This window comes from Suricata suricatta, chromosome 5 (genome assembly GCF_006229205.1).
Source record: "Suricata suricatta isolate VVHF042 chromosome 5, meerkat_22Aug2017_6uvM2_HiC, whole genome shotgun sequence".
Lineage (NCBI taxonomy): Eukaryota > Metazoa > Chordata > Mammalia > Carnivora > Herpestidae > Suricata > Suricata suricatta.
This window is the reverse complement of record NC_043704.1, coordinates 105,799,848-105,822,226: the sequence shown is the minus strand read 5'-3', so window position 1 is coordinate 105,822,226 and position 22,379 is coordinate 105,799,848. Positions and strand designations below refer to the sequence as shown.

Genomic DNA, 22,379 nt, shown 5'->3' with positions numbered 1-22,379 from the left:
CCTGGCATTCCTGAGTTTCCTTAAATCATTCTCTGATCGCTCTCAGCAGTTTCTTTCCCCAACCTCTTTATTGATGCACTTTTTTCAGCTTCAGTGAACTGATGGGGTTGCAATGGAAGGGCACCCACTTACACACAGCAGAGTGCGGTGGAGCCCGTCACAAGTTGTGCTATTTCATGGCTGACAGTGATACTGAAGATTTGTTGGAGGTTTCCTTGGGCATCAAACAAAAATAACAAGCAAATAAATAAAACCAAAACCTACATGAAATCAAATCTTGTCATTGTATGTGAAGAAGGACAAGTTAGCATAGACATCTATTACCTCAACAGGTCATTATTTGAAAGCGTATGAGAGTGAGCATGGTATAAGCCTGGAACCTAAAACCAGGAATGTGTTTATGGATTGAATTGGATCCATGAATTCATTATTTCTTTTCACTGACACTTACAACTACATGGAGTGCAAATAGTAACTAAGAATCCATTGTGTCCTTTGGTGTTATGGTGGAATTGCGTACCTCTCAAGTTCATATGTTGAAGCCCTACTTCCTCCTATGACTGTATTTGGAGATAAGACCTTTTAAGAGACAAAGTTAAATGAGATTGTAAGGATGAGACCCTAATGCAATAGAATTGGTGTCCTTCTAAGAAGAGGAAGAGACACCAGCAGTGTGTGTGCATGGAGGAAAGACCATATGAGGCCACAGAGAGAAGGCAGCAGTCAGCAAGCCAAGAAGAGAGACCTCAAAGACACCAACCCTGCCAACAGGTTTGATCTTGAACTTGCATCCTTTACAGCTGTGAAAAAATTAATTCCTGTGGTTTAAGCCACCCAGTCTGTGGTACTTTGTTATGGCAGCCCAAATAAACTAAGACATTGGGACACTTTACAGATATAATACAGTCCCACTATGATATTGAGTTGTAGCCCAGAAACAAGGAAAAAGCCAGAATTCCATGAAAGTCTGATATATACACCAAAATTGACTTCTCTGTCAATTTCCATCTCTCTTGTGCATTATGCTAATAGCACAAGGCATAGAAGAACCATCCATTAGATTCAGTGTTTTAGGTGCTCTGAAAAGGCAAAAATGACTCACAGAGTTTCTGCCCTTAACTCTCATCATCTGGAGAAAGACAAGATGACTCAGTACTCTGATACAGGTATAAGAAAGGGCTTCTGGAGACAAGAATAATTTAAATTTGGGGGTTGGGATTGTGGGAAGGACAGAAAGGAGAAGGGAAGGTTTCAGAAAGAGGGAGAAGTTTGAGGAAAACTGTTTTTGGTATCTATTGGTGTCTAACAAAGCACCCCAGACTAGTGGCATAAAACAACCACCAATTTATACCACTCAGGGAGTCAAAGGGTCAGGAATTTGGCTAGAACACAATGTGGACAGTCTCTACTCCATACTCTCTGAACCCCAATTGGCTGGGAGTGACTCAAATGACAGAGTGTTGGAAGCATCCATTTCTCGAATGGCTTTATGTGCCGCATACCTGGAATGAAGGACAGGCCCAGCTAGAATGTCAACCATAGTGCCCCCAGATGGTCTCTCCAGTGCTGCAGCCTCAGGGTGGTTGAGCTTTTACACTGAGGTCTGGGGCTCCCATATCTGGTGTTCCCAGCAAACAAGGCAGAAACTGCATCGCCTTTACTGGCCTGGCCTTGGAAATCACACAGCACCATTTCCACTGTGCTCATTGGTGGGAGCAGTTTCATCTAAAAGGACAGGACACAGACTCCACCTCTCTGTGGGAGGTGTGATCAAATATTGTTGCCACAATGACCTCGAAGCATGACTAGGATTTCAACAGACCTAGTGTACCAAAACTTTATTGCCTAAATTTTTTTTCTGATTTTACACGGAATGCACATTCATTATTTAAAATGGGACACAAATGTCCATAAACAGATCAATGGATAAAGATGTGGCATATACATATACAATGAGGTATTACTTAGCAATCAACAGAAATCTTGCCATTTGCAACATTGTAGATGAAAATAGAGTGTATTATGCTAAGTGAAATTAGAGAAAGACAAATCTCATATGACTTCACTAGTGTGGAATTTGAGATGCAAAACAGATGAACATAAGGGAAGGAAAGCAAAAATAATATAAAAACATGGAAGGGGACAAAACATCAGAGACTTTTAAATATAGAGAACAAACTGAGGGTTGCTGAAGGGGTTTTGGGTGGGAGGGATGGGCTAAATGGGCAAGAGGAATTAAGGAATTAAGGAATACTGGGTGTTATATGTAGGGGATGAATTACTGGATTCTACTCCTGAAATCATGATTGCACTATAAGCTAACTACCTTGCATATTAATTTTTGAAGAAAGAAAGAAGGAAGGAAAGAAAAGAAAGAGAGAGACAAAGAAACTAAGAAAGAAAAAGAAAAGAGGGGCACTTGGATGGGCCAGTTGGTTAAGCATTCAAATTCAACTCAGGTCATGATCTCATGGTTCATGAGTTTGAGCCCTGTGTTGGGCTCTGTGCAGCCTGCTTCAGATTCTCTCTCTCTCTCTCTCTCTCTCTCTCTGCCCCACCCCCACTCATTCTCTCTCTCTCTCTAAAAATAAATAAACAAAAAAAGAAAAGAAAACCATGCAAAAATATAAAGAAATTCATTATTTCAACAAGCAAACTATGTGCCTGAGGTAGGTAGGAATTAGAGCTATAACAAGAAATAAGAATTCCTACTCTCTAAGAGTTTATAGCCTGCTAAGCCACCCATGAGGTACCACAACTAATATGTTGGTGCAATCCTTCCCAACTTGAATAAAACAAATGAAGATTATCCTGCACATACATTATTGTGCCCTAGTTTGTTTTTCCCTGATGCACAAGATAGTATGGGAATTTTCCTCATGGTATTAAATATTCTGAAAAATTGTGATTGATCCTGAATGAATGTATCATATATCATCATATGAACAGACCATTGTTTATTTAACCATTTCTCTGCTGCTGGACATTCAGGTCATCTTCAAGTTTTTCCTACTATAAAATAATACAGTAAGAAACATGCTTACTCATCTTTATGCTCCTCTGACAATTTTCGTAGGATAAATCTCAAAATTCATTGAATTACTATTTCAGAAAGAATATTTTAGAAGCTCTTGACTACAGTTTTCCAGTTGGGTTTGCAAAATGCTGTCCTGGTTTGCATTTCCCTACCATGTGTCTGAGGAGCATCAAGCAGAAGACCACGAGGGAAGCAAGCCTGTCCTCTAGGTACTGGGTAGAGAGAGTTGGCCCAGTCTGAATTAAACTAAAAAGTACTGAAAGAACCAAAGGCAGGTTATAAACCACAGTCAGCTAATAACCAGCATGGGCTTGGCAACTAAAGAGATGGATTCTAGGAAATGATTACTGCAGAGTCAGGGTAAATGTAAAGGCTTCCTTGGCTGCTAGCACAGCTTTGGGGTGATGTTCTGAAACCAAGTGTGACTTAAGGGACACGCGGAAACCTGTGGGTGTGAGTTAGATCTCCTCAGGTGGTAAGCAACAGAAGCCAACCCTGGCTAATCTAAACCAAAAGGGAATTTACTGGAAAAACAGTTGACTTCTCAATGGCTGGGAAATAAGGCTCAGAAACTGGAACATAATGGATAGGAACTGGGAAACTCAGTGGGCAGGAAGCAGCCTAGAATCAAGGGTCTAAGACACATGACCTCTTAGCAGGGTCAGCCAAGTCACATTGCTGTGAATAATGAATAAGCTCGAATTGGTTTCTGTCTTTTGATAACTTGGCTCATAATTCAGATTCCAGGGAAGGCAAATCCAACCAACCCACCAGGTTGGAGCACCTACCCCGGGGCAAGAAGGGACAGGAAAACACCTTGACTAAACAGCTTCCCACGTGTGGGAGAAGTATTTACTAGAGGTAAGTCAGGCACAGCAGGCCGAAACCAAAAACTATCTACCATACCACATTACCTGGTGGGGAGGCACACCAATACCTAACTCTGAACCCAAATTCATTTCCCACCTCTGCCTCCCTACCCGACTCTACCAAGCCACACCCATCACACCATACCACATCAAAGTAGGAATCTGTGGGAATGACAAGAGACCCGGGGACTGTTAGACTTTGATAAGGGACAAATGGGAAATTGTAAGCATGAGCTATAATGCATGAGGCATGGTGCTTGATGGCAGGAAGAATAAATAATTAAATAACCCTTCTCTACCTTGAGCAGAGTATTTTTAGCCTCTTCCCTTCCCCACTTCTTTTTGGTTTGTTAATGAGCCTTTGCCTGATTAAAGGCAATCAGGAAGCAAGTGGACTGGAAGCAGTCTTGACAGAGAACCAGAACCAGGCCCTGCACTCTGCCTTTGGCTAGGCTAGAGATCCCCCTCTGCCCGGTAAATCCTACATAGAAGAGAGAAAGGAGATTGTCACCTGGCTTTGTCTGAGGGGGATGCCAAACATGGATCAGGACATGGTGTCATGTTAGGAGGCTGGCTGTCCCCAGGAGGACACCCCCTAGAGCAATAACTCCTGGTCTTATCATTCCCTGCTAGCTAACAGTGGATAAAAATGAGGCCATTGGCCCTGAAGTTACCTCTGGTATTTGGGAACAGGAAGAAGAGACCAGAGTCCTTCCTTAGACACCCCCTTCATCAAGCCAGACTGTGACAGCATGACAAAGGGAGCAGGTGAGTTTTAAGGACAGACTCAGGGTAACACAAGCTTCATTGCACTTGGGGGACATGAAAAGTCAGGGTCAGGGAGGGGTTCCTAGGATGGGAGAGTGTTATAAAGGGGAAGAGGTACCCATGAAGAAAAGAGGGTCAGGGAATGGCAGATTCCACTCTTTCTGGGAAGAGGCCAAGAGCCTTGGTCTTGAATTCCATTGCTTCGCTTACTGGGAGAATCATCCTAGGGTGTGACAGATCAGATTTCTTAAAATAGTCCCTTTGCATCATCATGAAGGTAGGTAATTAGCTGTTCCCTTGGGACGTGGGTATTGGGGTACAAAGTGGGGGAGGGTGGTCCTATACTGGTTGCTAGAGTCAACTTCCGTTTTCGAGAGCATATTAAAAAAAAAAAAAAAGCTATAGGATCTTTACATCTGCAGGCCTGTGGCAGGATCTTGAGAGTTCCAGAGAAAATCCTTCTAGCGCCTTGGAGAGGAGTGGGGAGATGTCATTTGTTCAATGGCCTTGCTGAGTTGGGAAGGGGTGGCCTTGTCTTTCAGTGGGACCAGGGTCACAGCAGGACCAGAGGGAGCCCTGGGCACAGAAGGGGGTAAGATTTTAGAAACTGCCACACCATAAGTGAAAAGACATTTACGTTCTGATTTTTCCCATGAGGAACACTTCGGTATTTTTTTCTGAAATACCAATTATTTCCAATTTTCCCCTCCATTTTCCAGTGTTTTATCTGCTTTGTGTGTTTGCGGTAACTGAGTGCCGGCCCCATGAGGCTGACCAGCGGGACTTTGCTAACTGTGTGGAGGCAGCCTGGATGTGTCGCCGCTTAATTCTTAATCACAAGAATTAAGTCTAGACATAAAGCATTTCCTGCCTGGCACCTGTGAGTCACCAGGACATCTCCTCAGGGAAGAAAATTTCGGTCCTGGACAGGCTCTGTGTCCCCCATGGGGATTCTCCAGGCGAGGCCTTCAGCCCCTTCTGAGGCAAAGGCTGAAGGACCAAGAACTGGCCAGGGGCAGCCAGGATAGACCATCACCCCAGAACCTCTCCTCTGAGACTTAGTCCCGCTCGTGCGGCCCCATCGCCAGAATGTGTCTACACTCACCCTTCAGGCTCAGGGGCCTGGACTCTCCTGAGGCCAGCCCTCCTCCACGGAGGCCCCTCTCTGCCTTTGCCTGAGCCCAGCCCTGCCCTCATTCCTTCCCACTCCACTTCCCACTTCTGAATTTATGTGGCACTTAAGCTCTTCTGACCTCTCAGCTGCTTTGTTGATAGTTACCTTTTCTTTTTGATTTTTCTTGTTTTATTCTCCTGTCCAAACGTCTGTCATATGTCCCATGAGGCCAGGAACCATGTTTTCTCTGTGTGTCCCACACAGACCCTGACACAGAGTGGGTGCTCCTCTGTGTCCCTTTCTCCTCCAAAACCTTTGCTGGTTAACAGTTGCACATCACATCCACACATTATCCAGACCGGTGGTTCTTAATCTTTCCAGAGTCATCATATTCCTTGAGAATATAGTGAAAGCCATGCCCCTCTCCCCAGGAAGATGCACACAGTCGTGTAGGAACAAAACGCTCATGCTGATTTCAGGGCTTTGCAGCCCCCATGAAACCTGCCCAGCAGTTGACTCTAAGGTAAGAGCCGCTGTTTAAGGAGCAACCTGGGTGGCTTGGTCGGCTAAGGGTCTGACTTCAACTGAGGTCATGATCTCACTAGAGCCTGCTTCAGATTCTGGGTCTCCCTCTCTCTGCCCCTCCCTGCTCACGCTCTCTCTTTCTCTCTCTCTCTCTCTCTCTCTCTCTCTCTCTCTCTCTCTCTCTCTATCAAAAGTAAATAAACATTAAAAGAGAGAGAGAGAGAGCGCGCGCCACTGTTTAAACCGGTTCTTTCAATCATGCTGCAAGGCAGCTGCCACAGGCATTGTGACCTGTGCCTTGCGGGTGGGAAAAATGAAGTTGGGAGAGAGACACCTTCAGTCTCTCTGCTCTGAGTGCAGTCTACGTGCCTCCTTGCCCAGGGTCCCTGTGTCCTTTGATAGCTGTTTTGCAGATTTGCCCTCAGAAGTGCAAAGTCAACACGAGAAATACCTCTCCCATCAGTATCTGTGCGTCAGCACACAGACTGTCATTCCTGTCATTCTTGCTTTTGTTAGGATGTCTGGCTTCTAACGGAACAGCGCCTTGTGCAGGCCAGCTGCATCCCCTGCCAGTGAGTTTCTCTCCCGGTGTCAGAGAGCAGAGCAGGAGATCAACAAGCTGCTAGCTGCCGCGAGTCTTTGATTCTCTCATCAGAGGCCGCCAGCCGTAGTCTCCAAGTCAAACCTGAGAGCAGCCAGTGGCTACTCCTGTGGCAGGCAGACCTTCTCATCTCGGCAGCTGCCGATCCTTCTCCTCTCTGGGCCTGAGGTGCTCTGCACCAAACCCCAGGCCTCTGTTCAGCCATCCACACTCTGCAGGCCCCGGGGTCCCAGCAGGGAAATGATGTGATGAGGAAGGAGTCATGCACGAAAGGGCTTTACGTTACAGCACGTTTCTACCGTCTGCATGCAGCATGGGAAAGGAAAGGCCCTATGTAGTCATTAGTGCACGTGGCCTCAGTCACCACGTCCCAAATCAATCTTCACTGCCTTGAGAGGGAAAACCACAAGCCCGCAGCTGCTCCAGGCCTTGGACGGTGAGCGAATCCTGGCCACCTGGGCATCCCCCAGACTCAGCTCCCTGACTGACCGAGTGTAATAGTTTCAGAAAGTGGCGGCTTTTTCTAACACCATTCGCTGTGTTGGAGAAAATGCACTTCACAGCTCCACCTGCCCACCGGCTGCTCCGTGACTGATGCATGGCCCGGCCCCCACAGGCCAGGTGGTCACACGCAGGGGGGTTACCTCCCTGCACACCAAACTGCTCAACCCTCTCTCCCCACGGTACTGGGGCTTGTCCCCGAATAGGTGTGCACGTCTCCTGAGTTTGGATGTGTTCACTTATTCAGCAGTGAACACAACCCGCTAGGGAAAAATATGTCTTCTCTTTCATTTTGTGTTACCTTTCTCCTTTGTGCTCTTGCTGGTATGACCCCAGGCTCCTCCTAGTAGTTGTTGTGCTGTCTCCAAGGCTACAACCTCCCCCAAAAGATACTCACGTTTCTCACTTACGAAAACGCCAGTGTTTGGGGTGGGTGGGTGGCTCAGTCGGTTAAGCGTCTGACTTCTTCAGCTCAGGTAATGATCTCACAGTTCATGGGTTCAAGCGCCATGTCGGGCTCTGTTCTGACAGCTCAGAATCTGGAGCCTGTTTTGGATTCTGTGTCTCCCTCTCTCTCTGCCTCTCCCCTGCTTATTCTCTGTCTCTGTCTCTCTCTCAAAAATAAATAAACATTAAAACAAAAAACTTAAAAAAAAGAAAATTCCAATGTTTAACTAGCTGTCAGGGCAAAATATTTGGCCAGAAGGTAGAAGTGGTTGCCAGATGCTGAGGTCTGAAGACAGTGTTGACTTATAGGAGCAAGGGGCAGGTCTGCGAGGGAGCCTCACCATGGAGAGGCACCCCTCATACTTCCTCTCTGCCTCCTCAGGGACTCTCCTACCTCAGTGCTTCTCCACCAGTGGTTCTGCCCCCCAGAGGACGTTGACAACAGTGATATTCTTGGTTGTGACAACTTAGGAGGCAGGGGAGCGCTACCAGCATCAAGTGGGTTAGAGGTCACTAGCCCCCTGCAGGACACAGGACAGCCCTCCATGGCAAAGAATGATCCAGCCCAAACGTCAGTTGTGCCAAAGTTGAGAAACCCTGACATCCAGTCAGTCACTCCTAGTTTCATGCAACATTCCAAGTAATTCGTGGCGTATACACACACATCTGGAGATCTAGCCCAGACTTCCCTGAATCCACACTCCCTGGGGACCCTCCCATCCTGGTTCAGAGTCTCTGCCTTGCTTACAGCTTGAACCGAAATGACCTCAAGTTCCCCCATCAAGAATGCACCCCTGTTCATTTCAACATTCCCAGTGCTGTATTATTTGCCCTGCTTTAGGGCAGGGCTACCCAGGAAACAACCCTGGTTTTCTTCCCAACGGCCTCCCTGGTAGTTTATAATAGCAAATGGATTATTTCCTCAATACAAGTCCACTCGCTGTGTGACTCAGACAGCTGCTTTTGTCAGGTCATGAGATGGAAGAAGAAACAGTGTGCGGAAATCCCAAATCCTCAACCACCCCATTTCCCAAAGCGAGCCTTACCCCCAGTGTCATCAAAAGGCTTTGGTAGCCTTCTATCTGTGACAAATGAACTAAAAAGACAGATGTGTAATAACCAGATCCTTTTTCTTAGACAACAAAAATACTTTACAAGATCCTTTTACAGCATCCAGTAATCATTTACTCATCTTTTCTGGACCCGGGTATAGTCTCCTTCTCAGAAGAAAGACACCTTCCTATAAAACCGCCTTGGGTGGAACCCTTGGCAGGGAGAAGAAAGCAGTGAGGTCATTCCCGGGCAGGGCTTCTAGGGACTGGTGATATCCTTAGAGATAGCCCCGATCTGGGTCACGGTGGTGCTGGACGGCTGCCTCCCTCCCGCCCCTGAGAAACTCAGGACTTCCTACAGGTTTTCAGGCTTCTGGTCTCTGCAGGAAGCTGGCCGTGTGTCTGCACCGGAGGTGAGCCCTCAGGCAGATGCACTGGGCTGTCACTAGGTCATATTTCTTTAGAGAGGTTGCAGGTACACATCAAATCTACTACGTGTGGCCTTGTCAAAACAGAGAGACATCTCTTGGCACATCACATTTACTCCAGCTTTCTAGTGCTCCTGGTGACATAGGAGTGATTCACCAAAAACAAAGGGTATCTGGGTTACACTGAGGATCTGTGTCCACCTTGGGTTTCCGGTCCTGTGGGGAGTCCGGACAGTCTGCATCCTTGTTTTCAGAAGTCATGGTTCAGAGAGCAGCCTTCTTCCTGAGCCTGATCCTTTAAAGGTGCTTGGCTGCCACAGGGACCTCATGGTGGACTGTGAGCTTGAACTACAGATGTTTGTCAGAAGCTTTGGGTGCCCCAAATGGCCTGGGGTGCCCTGCTCAGAGCTAGCATTTACCAAGTGTTGACTCTTGCAAGGTTTAATTATGTCACCTAATTGAATCCTCGCAAGGATCCTGCGCTCATTTTACAAAACAGAAACTCCACTTCATCACACCTGGGCCACGCAGACCAGCCAAGGATAAGATGCCAGGCACCCTCGCCCCCGCCCCTCGTTTGAGCATCCATCAAGCATTTGCTCTCTTACTGGTTTGATTTCTCAAGGATGTTGCTATCCGAAACTCTAGGCCTCCCAGTGAGCAGGTGCCACCAGGGAAATGAAAACCTTGGGTGTGGCTGGCCTGGGGTAGTAAACAGCCAGCGGGCAGGGGCTCCCGGAAATCCCAACCGTCTGTGCCAGCAATTCCACGTCAACTTCCCCAAGAAAGACTGAAATCTAGGATTTGGTTTGTGGGGTTTTTTTTATGGGAAATCCTCTAGTTTTACATGTTGACAGCGGATTAAAACACTAACAAAACAGGGGTGCCTAGGAGGCTTAATGGGTTAAGCATCTGACTCTTGATTTCTGCTCAGGTCATGAACTCTTGGTTGGTGAGTTCGAGCCCCATGCTGGACTCTGCACTGACAGTGCAGAGCCTCCTTGGGATTCTCTCTCCCTCTCTCTCTGCCCCTCCCCTGCTCTCACTCTCTCCTTTAATACCCTGCAGGTGAAATAACACTTTTGTGGGCCGGTTTGCAATTTATAGGTTAGGCTTTCTGCTAGATACAAAAATTCAAACACAGAGTACAACAGGACCTTTTTGTTGTTGTTGTTAATGAAGTAACACTTTTTATTAGAATGCATCATAATTTTCACAATTCAAAACAAAGTTCTAAAGATATAAATGCTTAGGTACTTTTGTCACTACATTCATTTTTCATATTAATTTCACCTTCTATTCCTGGGATGGTTTCCACAGGGCATGGGGCTGGCGGGTGTTCCCCCCTGCGCTGCTCACGAGGCAGTGGGAAGGTGGGCACTGTTACTTCCACGGGTGGTCACAAGGACACTGAGGCTGAGACAAGCCCAGTGACTAACTCAAACCTCATGACCACGCGCTGGCAGCCTAAAACCCAACCAGGGCTTTCCGACTCTCTGCTTTGCATTTAGTAAGCCTGGATTTTTCGTTTCCCCACCAATACTACTATGCCAGTAACTATTCTGCCCTCTAGCCACATAAGTCTTTCCAAGTCAGCTCTGATCATCAAGCAGAAAAGAAGTCATAAACACTCCTTAGAGCTAGCTTCTTTTTAAGGGCCAGTAAGGTAGAAAGCGATGTCTCTTTCCCTGGGGTGGGAGGACTTCAGAGTGAGTGGGATGGGAAATCTGAATGCCCCGCCATTGTTTGCAACATTGGGGCATATTCAGGGAAGGAGCCCTGTAGCTTTTTCCAGATAGTGTCCAACTTTCTTGGAGGGAGCAAGGCCCATGCAGGTTGGACTCCAGACCTTGATCTTTATCCGTACTGAACATACCTTAGGCGACCTTCCTAGATCTGCAAACCGATTTCTCCCCAGTACCTTTGTTCCATCAGGACCATGTAACTCAGGCCATTTTGCATCAGGAACTAGTCATCACCAATGAATTTGCTCTAATCCCTTGCTTATCAATACCTTATTACCAGGGGCGGGGTGGATTTCCTGCAGGACTGGCCTCCACAGTTGTGACAACTTTGATCAGCCTTAGGACTCTAATTGGTTTCTTCTTAAAAGGCCCAAGCCCTTTTATACTGTAATGAATGTTGCGAAACACTTTTGAACAATTACCTTTTTATGAAGGTAATAATTACTTCATGCTAACAAGTACATGTTAATATGTAGAGAGAATAAAATAAAGCAGGGACATTTCTCCTGTGAAGAAGGCTTTCCGGGTAGTGTGAGAACCTTCCCGTATAAGGCGCTTCTCACCAGGTGGTATAAAGAGCATCCGGGCCTAGGGCCCAGAGGCCGACCCATTTCATCACCTTTACAACTACTGGTGGGAGACAATGCACAGAGAATGTTTGGAGGGAGCCCTGGAAGACCACATCAAGGGCACCCACAGTGACATACAGAGTCCAGTGGTCTGGAATTTGATATCCAGCCTGGTACCAGCTCACGGTGTCACTGAAGACAATTTGAACTCCTCATCTCTTAAACAAAATGACCCCTGGGGAAGGGCAGGAAGGGCAAAGTGGAAAGGGCAAACAAGAGTAACATCCACAAAGAACCCAGTGGGCTGCCAGGGCCTATCTCTGTTTTATTACACGAGGCCTCTCATGTAATCCTCACAATGGGACATTGGGATCCGTGCCCAAGGCCACACAACTTGTAGGTGGGATGGCCAGAATCCAAAGCTGGATCTGGAAGACCCTAAAGTTGAGCTCTTTCCACAACACAGTTCATTTAGCGCTTCTCAAACTCTGCCAATTGAAGCATCTTCAGCAAGAGAAAAGACTAAAATACCTTGAATTTGTTCAGAGCTCCCACAACAAAGTACCACAAACTGGGTGGCTTTGACAATAGAAATGGATTGTCTCACAGTTATGGAGGCCAGAAATCTGAAATCAACAGTGTGGGCTCAGCAGTTCCTTACGAGCCTGTGAGGAAGAATCTATTCCAGCCCCCTCCTGCAGCTTCCGGTGGTTTGCGGGCAAGCTTTGGCATTCCTTGGCTTGTGAACACACCACCCGCATCTCTACTTCTATCTTCACATGGCATTCCCCCTGTGTGCGTGCCTATGTCCAAATTTCCCTATTTTGTAAGGACTTACCCTACTCCAGTACGACCCCCTCTAAACTAAATACGTCTGCAATGACCCTCTTTCCAAAATTAGTTCACATTCGGAGGTAGTAGGGTTTAGGACTCCAACAGATTTGGTGGGGTTCAATTCAACCCATCACACTACCTACTTCAGGACTCTGATGGGGTGGCTGATGGCGTCGGCCACAAGCAAAACATGTCTTTGAAGTGTTGTGCATTTTCTTTAAATTCATGCAAACTGAGTGCTTGACTCCATTGTTGCATCACTATTTAATACAAAACAACACTTCCCAAAAGTCTGTGAGTAAAGTTAGTAATCCACAAAGCTGCTCCATGTTGATTCTAGGGCTCCATTGCCAGGCCCCTACCCCACATTTTTTTGTGTCCTTAGAGGATGGTCATACCAAATGTGGAAGCCCCCAAAAGCAGAGACACTTGTAAGGAGGCAAAGACACATTTAACCTAAACCTAGCCTAAGCAAGAAGACTGTTGCCTTAGACAGGGCTGAACAAGAAACCATGTGAATTAAATACACAGAGACTTATATGGAGCATCCCTGACCGAAATCAACGAGGAAGCAGACCAGTGTGGAAACGCTCGCAGGGAGCTCTGTTGGAACTGCATGGCTGTTTTTCATTCTCTTCTCTTGCCTTTTTAAAGGAAATCAGCATCATATAAGCACGGTTCATCCTATTTCCCCCACACAATGGCTTTTGAAGAACATGTTTTTGAAGTGCAGGTACTGTGGTGTTTGGGGACAAAGATGACGGTTGTGGCAGTAATAAGCTTCGTAACACACTGATCAGATTCATATTTTTCTATTACAGCAAATGTGCCTCAAGTAATAGAACTTACCAGCAACACTAACCATGGCCACACTGTTCTTTTATTTCCAGAGAAATAACATTTTCAAAAGTGACAAAGGACTCTGACAAAGGCCCAGCGATGGGAGCCAGAATGACTCAGTGGCAAAAAGGCCTTCTCGGTGAGGCTAGCTTATGGCCCCACTTGGTTAATGACAGGAAAGCAGATTGAGCCAATGCCTTTCCACACCCTGAGGGCCGGCCACCAGCCCTACAGGATTGCTCTCTTACCCAGACCCAGACCCGAGCCAGAGACAGCTTCTGATGGACAGGGCTCAAAAGACAACGCTAGGAACCTTGAAAGCATGGAAAAAGAGACAGTGTTCTGCTTTCATTGCCTAAAAACATGGAGGCCACAATGTGCCTTACTTTTTCCTCTCTGTAGAGGAAATAACAAACTTTACAAAGGCATTCGCTATCCACATAGAAGAAATGTCTTATCAAGGTTTGACACCAATCAAGAAGACAGCTCCAAAGAAGGGGCATCCTGCAGGGTACGGCCGCTGACAAGCCTGGAGACCACACCTATTCTGGGTTGTTGCTCAGGGCAGCTGTGAGCCTGCAGCTCCAAAGCCCTACCGATCACTGGGTTCTCGAAGCTACACTAAACAGGCACAGACTGTCAAGAGCACTCCTGGGAGGCTCAGTGTTAGCACATGTGGGTGACAAGACACTTGAGTAAACTGTGTGAGGACGGAAGACGGTGGTCCACAGGGAAAGAGGGCAGGGGAGTCTGAGGGACTGGAGCCTGCCAAGGGGCTCAGTCCCCTTCAGCAAGAAAACAACTCTCTCAGGGCAGCAAGGGGCAATTCCCATCTCTAGGGAGATGAGCGTTTCTCAGAAGCCGGGCAATTTCATCAGGCTTTTCCGCAGCGCAGAGACTATCTCACGAGATTGCCCCGCTCCCCCTGTGCTGATGCACATATGCCAGAGCCACTGCAGTTTCCTGGTCATCCTGCTAACTGGAGGCAATGCTGAGAAGGTGTCCACCCAGGGCAGGCAACAGGCACTGGGCCTCAGGACACTGACATTTAAATGAAGCAAAAACTGTAAATGATTTCTAAAAATCGTGCTGTCTTTCCATTCTCTCCCCTCTCAGGTCCCCGCCTGCCGGCTCTCTTCCCAGCGAGCCCACAGGGGTCATCTCCTTGGCAGCTGAGGCAGACAGAAGGGGCCAGACACCCCAGCCAGGGCCGGGAGCCCACTGGCCTGGGGGCCACTCGTGCACTCTGGACCACATCTCATGCTGACCGCCCCGCATTCCAAACCCCCGTCACAGTCCAAGAAGATACACATTTTAAAGCAGTACTATCGTCTGGTTTGTGAGCCTCATTTCTGGTGAGTTCAGTTTTGTGACTTACTCCCCTAACGGCTTATTAATTACCAGGGAAGAGACAGAAATCTAGTTCCTGGATGGGGAAAGTGGAGGAGCAGACCCCCAGAGACAGTGTCCCCCAGGCTCAGGGACAGCAGATGGCCCTGCCATGCACTCCCAACTAGCTGCCCCTCCTAACAGTTTCTCATGTACCCCTCAAAGTTTTCTGAAAGGCACTGGAATTCCCCAAGCAAGATGGGACTTAGCCACCGAAAGCAGGACCCAGCCCAGTGGTAATATAAGAAAAGAAAAAAAGAAAAAAAAAGCCTTAAGGGGAGAAAGGGGACAAAGTGGTGAAGTGCTGTAAAATTTAAATGCATTTGGGAGACTCACCCCAAAAAGACGAGGGCAGAACATTATGCTGGTTACATTAAAAAACTAAAGCAAAAACCAACAAACAAACACTCCGAAGAGGAAGAATGGCCGGTATGGTGCTCATTCCCTTCCGGCCAGTCCTCATCGCGCAGAGTGCTGGCTCCTAACCGGCATGTCCACTCCGCTCCCAAAGGGGACCTTTGACAAGCCGAGTGACATGTTCGGCTGCTGCACTGGGGGACACTCGTGGGGCACCTAGAGGGTGGAGATGAGGCCTGCGGCTGACCAGCCTGCAGCACACACCCACCGCAGCCGCCACCACCGAGTGGTCAGGTCGAAGCGTTCCAAGTGCCCCTGCGGAGAAAACTCGCCTGCAGAGACTGGCTGGCTCTCCGGTCTCTCAGCAACCCACTTGCCGCTACACCGTTCAAAGTGTGTGAGGCTGAGTCATAAGGAGAGAGGGTGCAGTAGTGACTGAGAACGTCCACAAATTCCCAGACTGGTAAACGTGAGTTCTAAGAGGATCAGCCATCAGCTGTAGTGAGTGATTCACTTTTCTGACCACCATCTTTGGAAGTCCATTAAGCATCCAGCCTCTGGTGGTGTTACTGCTGAGTGATAGGTCAAGGGGGCTCCATGGTCGGTCCCCTAAGAGTTTACAGAATGAGATGGAGAGCAATGACAGGGCAGCCATATCATTTTTTTTTTTTTTAGGGAGGGAGGGAGGGGAGAGAGAGAGAGAGAGAGAGAGAGAGAGAGGGAGAGAGAGGGAGAGAGAGAGAGAGAGAATGTGAATCTCAAGCAGGCTCCATGCTGAGCGTGGACCTAAGATCACCACTGTGGGATCATGACTGGAGCCGAAAGCAAGAATCAGACATTCAACCGAGTGAGTCCCCCAGGCGCCATGACAAGTTAGCCATACGGAGGTGAGAGGGACAAATAACAAAACTGAAGTACAGGCCACACCAATGGTACATTGTGGAACAGCCGGCGCTGAGCACAATGCTGAGAAATGCTGAGGGGGTGGGGGATAGAGGTATCATAGGGTAAAGCGGCACCTAAGGGACGCAGGAGAAGGCTGGGGAAAAGCAGCATCTCACCTCCCTTTCCCCGTACTTTCACTAGAATGCTCACCGTGTCCCCTGCTTCTGGCCACGCAGACACGGAGGGCACCATCCTAGCTCTCCAAACACTTGCAGTCACGTCAGAGTGAGAGAACTCATGTGCAAGGAAGCAAATGGCGGAAAAGTCATTTTGAGAGGTATAGCAGGCACGTGCCACAGTGTTCGGTGAAAGAGGCGATGCCTGCCTGGCAGAACTCATGTGACCTGGGCCTTGGCACAGGTGCGCTGCTGGGGGAGACGAGTTTGCCCCACAGTCCAGAGTTACAGGGGAGTGGGGTGTCCTGCGGCCAAAATCTCTGTAAAGAGGTTCTGGCTTAACATGTTTGTCCTGGCTTGTTTTTGGTCACTGAACAAAACTCCCAGTACTTCATTTTTCTCTTTCCTATTTTCAAGCAATAAGGCCACACCTACTCTTATTAGGAATCACAGGCTATGGGGAGCCCTGTGGAGCTTAATGGCGAAACTATCAACTTTGGTGAGGTTCCAGGCAAGATGCCAGTGGTTAGAACCCACAGGCTATCAGATGTTGTTTCCTCTCTCGTGTCTCTGCCTCACTCAGTAACAGCAACTCAGAAAACTACCCAGGCAAAAAGTTAGATGCTTTGAAGATGTACTAATATTTTCAACAGCCTAAACATTTTCCAGGACCAAATCTTTACCAGTGCCGCTAACAAGTAGTCAGATGGACTGCCCTGTGAGCTTTCTCCTCTGACAGTGAACTCAGGGAGAGGTCAGCAGCCAGACACAGAAAGAGGAGAAGGGTCCTGAATACACACAGGCAGTTTAATCACCCGTGAAGAAATCCAAGAGTTGACTGAAAGTGCTTTGTCAGGAAGAGAAGAGAGGCCCCAGCCCTCAGAGAAAGACAAGGAAGGCTGGAGGTTGCTTGGGCAGCAGAGTTGGTGGCTGACCAGAGAGGCCACCATGGAGACACCAAGGGCCTGGTGGGGATGTCAGTGGGAACACTCAGAAACAGACGGGCAGGAAGAGCCAACAAATGTTCCTTAGAAAGATCAAAATTTGGCTAAAGGAAGAGAAGACATTGTTTTTAAAACCACCGTATTTACCAAAGAGTATTCCTTCAAGCTTATGTCATTCCTGGTTCTAGACTCCTCAGAATATTTGAAAGACTGGTTTATTCAGACTATATCAATGTCCCTTACTTACATGTACGAAATCAAAGTCAAGCTATGTTGATATGTGAAAGGGAATTTAGATGGATGAGGGCCGGGTCCCAGGCTCTGGCCTGGTAATTACTTTCTTTGTAAGCCTGAATACCCAACCAGATGGATGCATTCTCCACACTTTTTGTCATATTTATGGAATACCTTTAAACAACGGAATCTAGAAACTCCAACATCTGTGCCCAAATATATCCAAGCCCATTTATGTTCATTGGAAATCCAACAATTTAAAATGAACTAATCTGTGGTATCATTGAAAATGCGTATTTTTAAAGTAATTCTTAAGAGCAGTTTGCAAACCATTAAAATAACTCAACATCATGCTCTATCTTCAAAGGATATTCCTCAGCCATGATTACTATTGGAATGAAATCAAGGGGAGCATTCAAAAAAGACTGAAGCATGGAAAGGTTTTTAGAAGAATTCTGATTCCACAAGAAAACCATTGCTTTGAGGCCAGTGTTTCCATTCCCCTTTGGCTCATGGTGGGTTTGCTCTCATTCCAATTAAAGATACAATTCATTAAAGAGCCTTTAACTTCGTTAAAACAAAGCTTTCTATGAAGGTTATCAGTGACTGGTGGGCTTCTGATAGGACATTCTCTGCAGGCAGGAGAACACTACTCTGAAATCCTCGATTTTGTACGGAGCAACTCTCCTTTCTACACAGAGACTTTCATTTCTGTGGTCTGGCCTGGTAAAATGTGTCTTCCTTATGCTCAACTTGGTTATTTTAGGCCCAGATCTATGGGCCCACTAATTTCTAGAAGAGGATGATTTGTATGGAAGGAAAGTTGTGTTTTTATTTAATCCTGGGTGATTAGAAAAAACCTGAACCAATTAAGGGTTCCCATCACCTGGAGTTTCTTAGGAGGAAATGACTTTCAAGGCATGTGGGAATTATCAAGAAAATATTTTTCCCTTGAAATGATGTGTTGGTACACAAGAGCAGTGCTGGGCAGGATATCAAGAGGAAGTGGTAACTTGCACGTGAGGAAACGAGTTGCTATTTTCAAGGCTAGACCAACAGGAGACCAGGACACATTTTCCTCATTTACCTTTTCATTTTAAAAAGTGGTGGAATTCAGGTACATCTTGATTATTCCGGATAATAAAGGATACATGAGACATGAAGGAAAAAAAAAACCACAAACAGTCAGTAAAAGAAGTAAACCAGGGATCACTTTTTTTCTTGTTTATTAACATTCACACCAAGCTGTATATTTTGGTTACCATGGTCGCGTGGTATCTGATGTCACAAGCCACATCATATAAAATCACAGAGGCCACGACAGGCAGGAAGAGAGGTCTGGCCTTGTTGTCTGAGTAATACAAACAGCCCAGTGTGTTGGATGTGAGCCTGGGAGAAAGGCCGCCTGAGGAGCCCAGCCCCGGAGCCCAGAGGCCACCATCTCTTCTCTTCTCCTGCCTCTGCCTGCCCCCTAGTGGACGTACATGGGAAAGCGTGGGAGTCCGCCTGGCCGTCTTTGTGGAGACTGAAATATGGCTCCCTGAGAACCCGCCTCCCCAGCCCTGTTCCAAGCACTGTCTGGATTTCTTGTAGAATCAGAGTTCCACCTGGATGCCCTGAAGTCTCCTTGGGATGAATGCCTCCTCCATTCCTGTGTCATTTTCCTGGGGCCTTTGTCTACCTCTGCCTGCCCTGATCCCCAACCTAAGGTCGCCTTCTCTTATGTAGTCCCCACAGGAAATATGCCTTCCCTATAAAGGACAAGTTATTCCTTCTTTGGGTCCTACAGACTGTAGGAAACCAACAGATCACTGTACTAGGAAACCCGTTCCCACTATAGGAGCCTCATGTGCATCCTGGATGTCCATATAGCCATTCATTTATTCATCAGAAACCTACTAGATGCCCAGCCCTGTGCCGGACCCTGGAGACATGGAAGAAACTAAGCCAGGATCCCTGCCTGGAGGAGCCCCCAGCCCAGGGAAGCGACAGCTCATCCATCAGTTGCCATGGGATGAGGTCCATGCCACTCAGAAGGGATCGGCGCTGTGCTGTGGGAGCAAAGGCACTAGGAAAGAGGCATTTTAATTTGTCGTGGGTTTTTGCCACAGCACAGTTAGTCCAGCAACGGCTTTGTTCAAATGACTGAGGAAAATAAATGAGGCTGGCACAGGCCACCCTGACACACACCCCTAGAGTACCCTGGTTGTGCTGGGTATTTTCATCCCTGCCCGAGTCACCGTGATCTGACTGTCCCAGCCTATATGGAAGCTGCTAAAAGAGGCAGACACCGCCAGGAGCTCCCTTGGATGACGCACTGCCTGATTTTCCCACTGTGGCAGCCCTCGGCTCCTGCCCACGCTCTGCTCTGCTTTGCTCGCTTCAAGCCTCCCTTAATTTTTCTGAAGCCCCCATTTTCCATGTCGCTGATTCACAGATATGGAGGACCTAAAAAGAAAAAATAAAATAATTATCTCAAATGATTCAGGAGCCCTCCTGGAAGCTGTGATCTCTGTGTTGACTTTCACTTTAAAAGCCTGAGGGTAATAATATTGTCATCTGTGTAGGCAAAGCTGGAAGGAAAACAGATTAATGTTCTTCTAAACTCCTGCCTCTTGGCAAAAATTAGTGTAGAGAAGAGAAATTCTCAGCCCGGGCCTGACAGCTGAGGTGAAGGTAGCTGTAAAGAGTCCAGAAGATGACAAGCTCCTGGGGTGAGGGCATCATCTTGCCTTTCTCTCTCTCTCTCTCTCTCTCTCTCTCTCTCTCTCTCTCTCTCTCTTTCTCTCTCTCTCTCTCTCTCTCTCTCTCGGCAGTAAATATTTGTTGGAAGAATGGCTGCTACCCTGAGGAGTCCTGTCAAGCTGCCTGGGCTCTGGAAGAAACAGGAGTTGGGAAATGAAACCACCAGTGGGCCTGCCACTTGTCAGTTGAAGATCCACAAACAAATAAGGCAAAGGGACTTTAGCTGCTACCGAAGTGCCAGGAGAGATGCCACTCCAGGAGGGTGGGCACGCCTGCCCGGCGAGGAGAGGAGAATAGATTCTGCTCCACTGCAGGCTGACCGCCAAGAAAGCAAAGGCCGCTCCATGGGGCAGAAGCACCAGCAGGGGCGGCCAGCGCGATGTGGGCACCAGGCCCCCGCGGGGGGAGGGTGCAGCTGTGGGTCAGCAGCGGGTAGCGCCCAGAAAAAGGACCGCAGGTTGGTGCTGCGGTTTGAGGTGCAAACACTGGAGCCCCTGAGAAAGGGGGCCTGACAGGTCTGTGCCCAAACCAGCCCTTCCCCCTTGGCAAAGGAGAGTTGGCAGGAGGAGTCCTCCCCCATCCTCCACCCCCCACTCCCCCCACTGGAGGCAGAGCCGGTGTGGCTGGAGGGTGTGGTGACTGACCTGAAATCTGTGGTTTTCCCTGAGGCTGTTTCGGCCTGGGGGAAGGGGAGTTACACACAGCTACAGATGTTGTGCACTCTGCAAATCTTATAATTAGTCTAAAGAAACTCCAACATCCTCTTTTAGGATGGTGTACATTCAAATTCTCTTCCTGTGCCCCTGCTTTAGGCTCCATTAAATGCTCATTTGCCCTGCATTTCCCCCATGTACTACCCTCAGTAGCGCTCCTAAGTCATTCCTTTCCTCAACACCTACTAACCGAATGCCTGCCCTTTGTTGGGTCAGACTAGCTACCAAGGATATGGTGTCAGCAAAAAAGACGTGGTCCCTGCCCTCATGGAACTTCCACAATAGAAAAGGAGAAACCTCAATCAAATACCCACACAAATTAATGTGACATTGCAATGTGAGACTGGAATAAGGGGTTTGGTTTAGTAAGAGATGTCAGGGAAATCTCTGAGGATGTGATGAGTAAAATATGATCTGAAGGAACAATTGGAGTATCTAGGCCAGGGGGGTCCTGGGTCTCCCTGTGGTGAGATGGTGTCTGTGTCTCCAAAGCCATGAAAAGACTCAAGTGTGACCAGAACACAGCAAGGTGGGCAGGATGCACCACAAGGCTGGGCTCGAGGCGGAGCTGGCCAGGGGAGGTGCCCGTGTGTCCGTGGACGGGCAATGTGATCAAACATGCATTTCAGAATGCTTCCCTGTAGAGAAAAACTTGGAGAGAGTCATATGTGGATGTCATGAGACCAGGTAGGAAGCTGTCACAGGTGAGTTCAAGACCAGGAGGAGAACAATGGAGAAAGGGTCAAAATTCTATTTAGGACGAACAACTGTCACAGCACGGTGATGGAACAGATAGGCTGACAGTGTACTGCACCCGTGCACGATCTTCCAACAACCGCCCAGCCATAAGCCCTCCCTCAGGGGCTAGATTACTATCTGCGATACAAATACAACGTTCTCTTTTTCAGGTTTGTCCCTATGGATGCCTTCATGATTTCCCCCTAGCTTTCTCTAAAAATGAAGTGAAGGAATGTCTGTGACGCCTGGAACATATCAATTCAAAGGTCATGAGTTGAAATGTGATAACAACTCAGATTACAAGATTGTCAGCTTCCAAGCTCCCCTGACCTTAACTGACGGGCTGAAGGGCTGGGACGAGACCGAGAGAGCTTCAGGACCCCGTGAGCCGCTGTAGCACTGATGTGCTGAGTGCTCAACATGCAGGTATTGTCCAATTCATCCACATATTCCTCTATGACACTCTTAGGGGATGCTACTGGAAGATTCCTGCATCAGCTAGGAGTTCGACTAACTACCAGATGCCCTCCTGCTGGGATCCTGGCTTCTAGAAAACAGCCACTGGCCCATCTCAGGAGTGGTGTTTGGTCTCTGTGCTGTGCTAGGCACCAGGGACCGGAGGGTGAAGAAAAGTGTCTGCCCCTCCAGGAGTCGCAGCCTAGCAGGCCCATCAATGAGGCCAGCACGGTGCCATGTGCTCCGGCATAGGGAGAGGCAAAGTGCTGTGTCCCCAAGGCAAGGGACAGGAGCTCTGCCTGACTAAATTCAGAAGGTTTTCCAGGAGACACAGCTAAGCCAGAATTTTTCTGGAGAAGAGGAGACTGGTTGTTTCAGGCAGAAAAAGCAGCTTATACAAAGACACTTAAAA

General features: G+C 47.8%; 1 long non-coding RNA gene across 1 annotated transcript; it reads left to right on the top strand.

Annotated features, from left to right (window-relative positions):
- Positions 1–3,792: 3,792 nt before the first annotated feature.
- On the top strand, positions 3,793–21,748 carry LOC115292769. Its single transcript, XR_003909120.1, has 4 exons — positions 3,793–3,898; positions 4,540–4,674; positions 14,447–14,685; positions 21,682–21,748. It is a non-coding gene; the product is annotated as an uncharacterized LOC115292769 (long non-coding RNA).
- Positions 21,749–22,379: the final 631 nt, after the last annotated feature.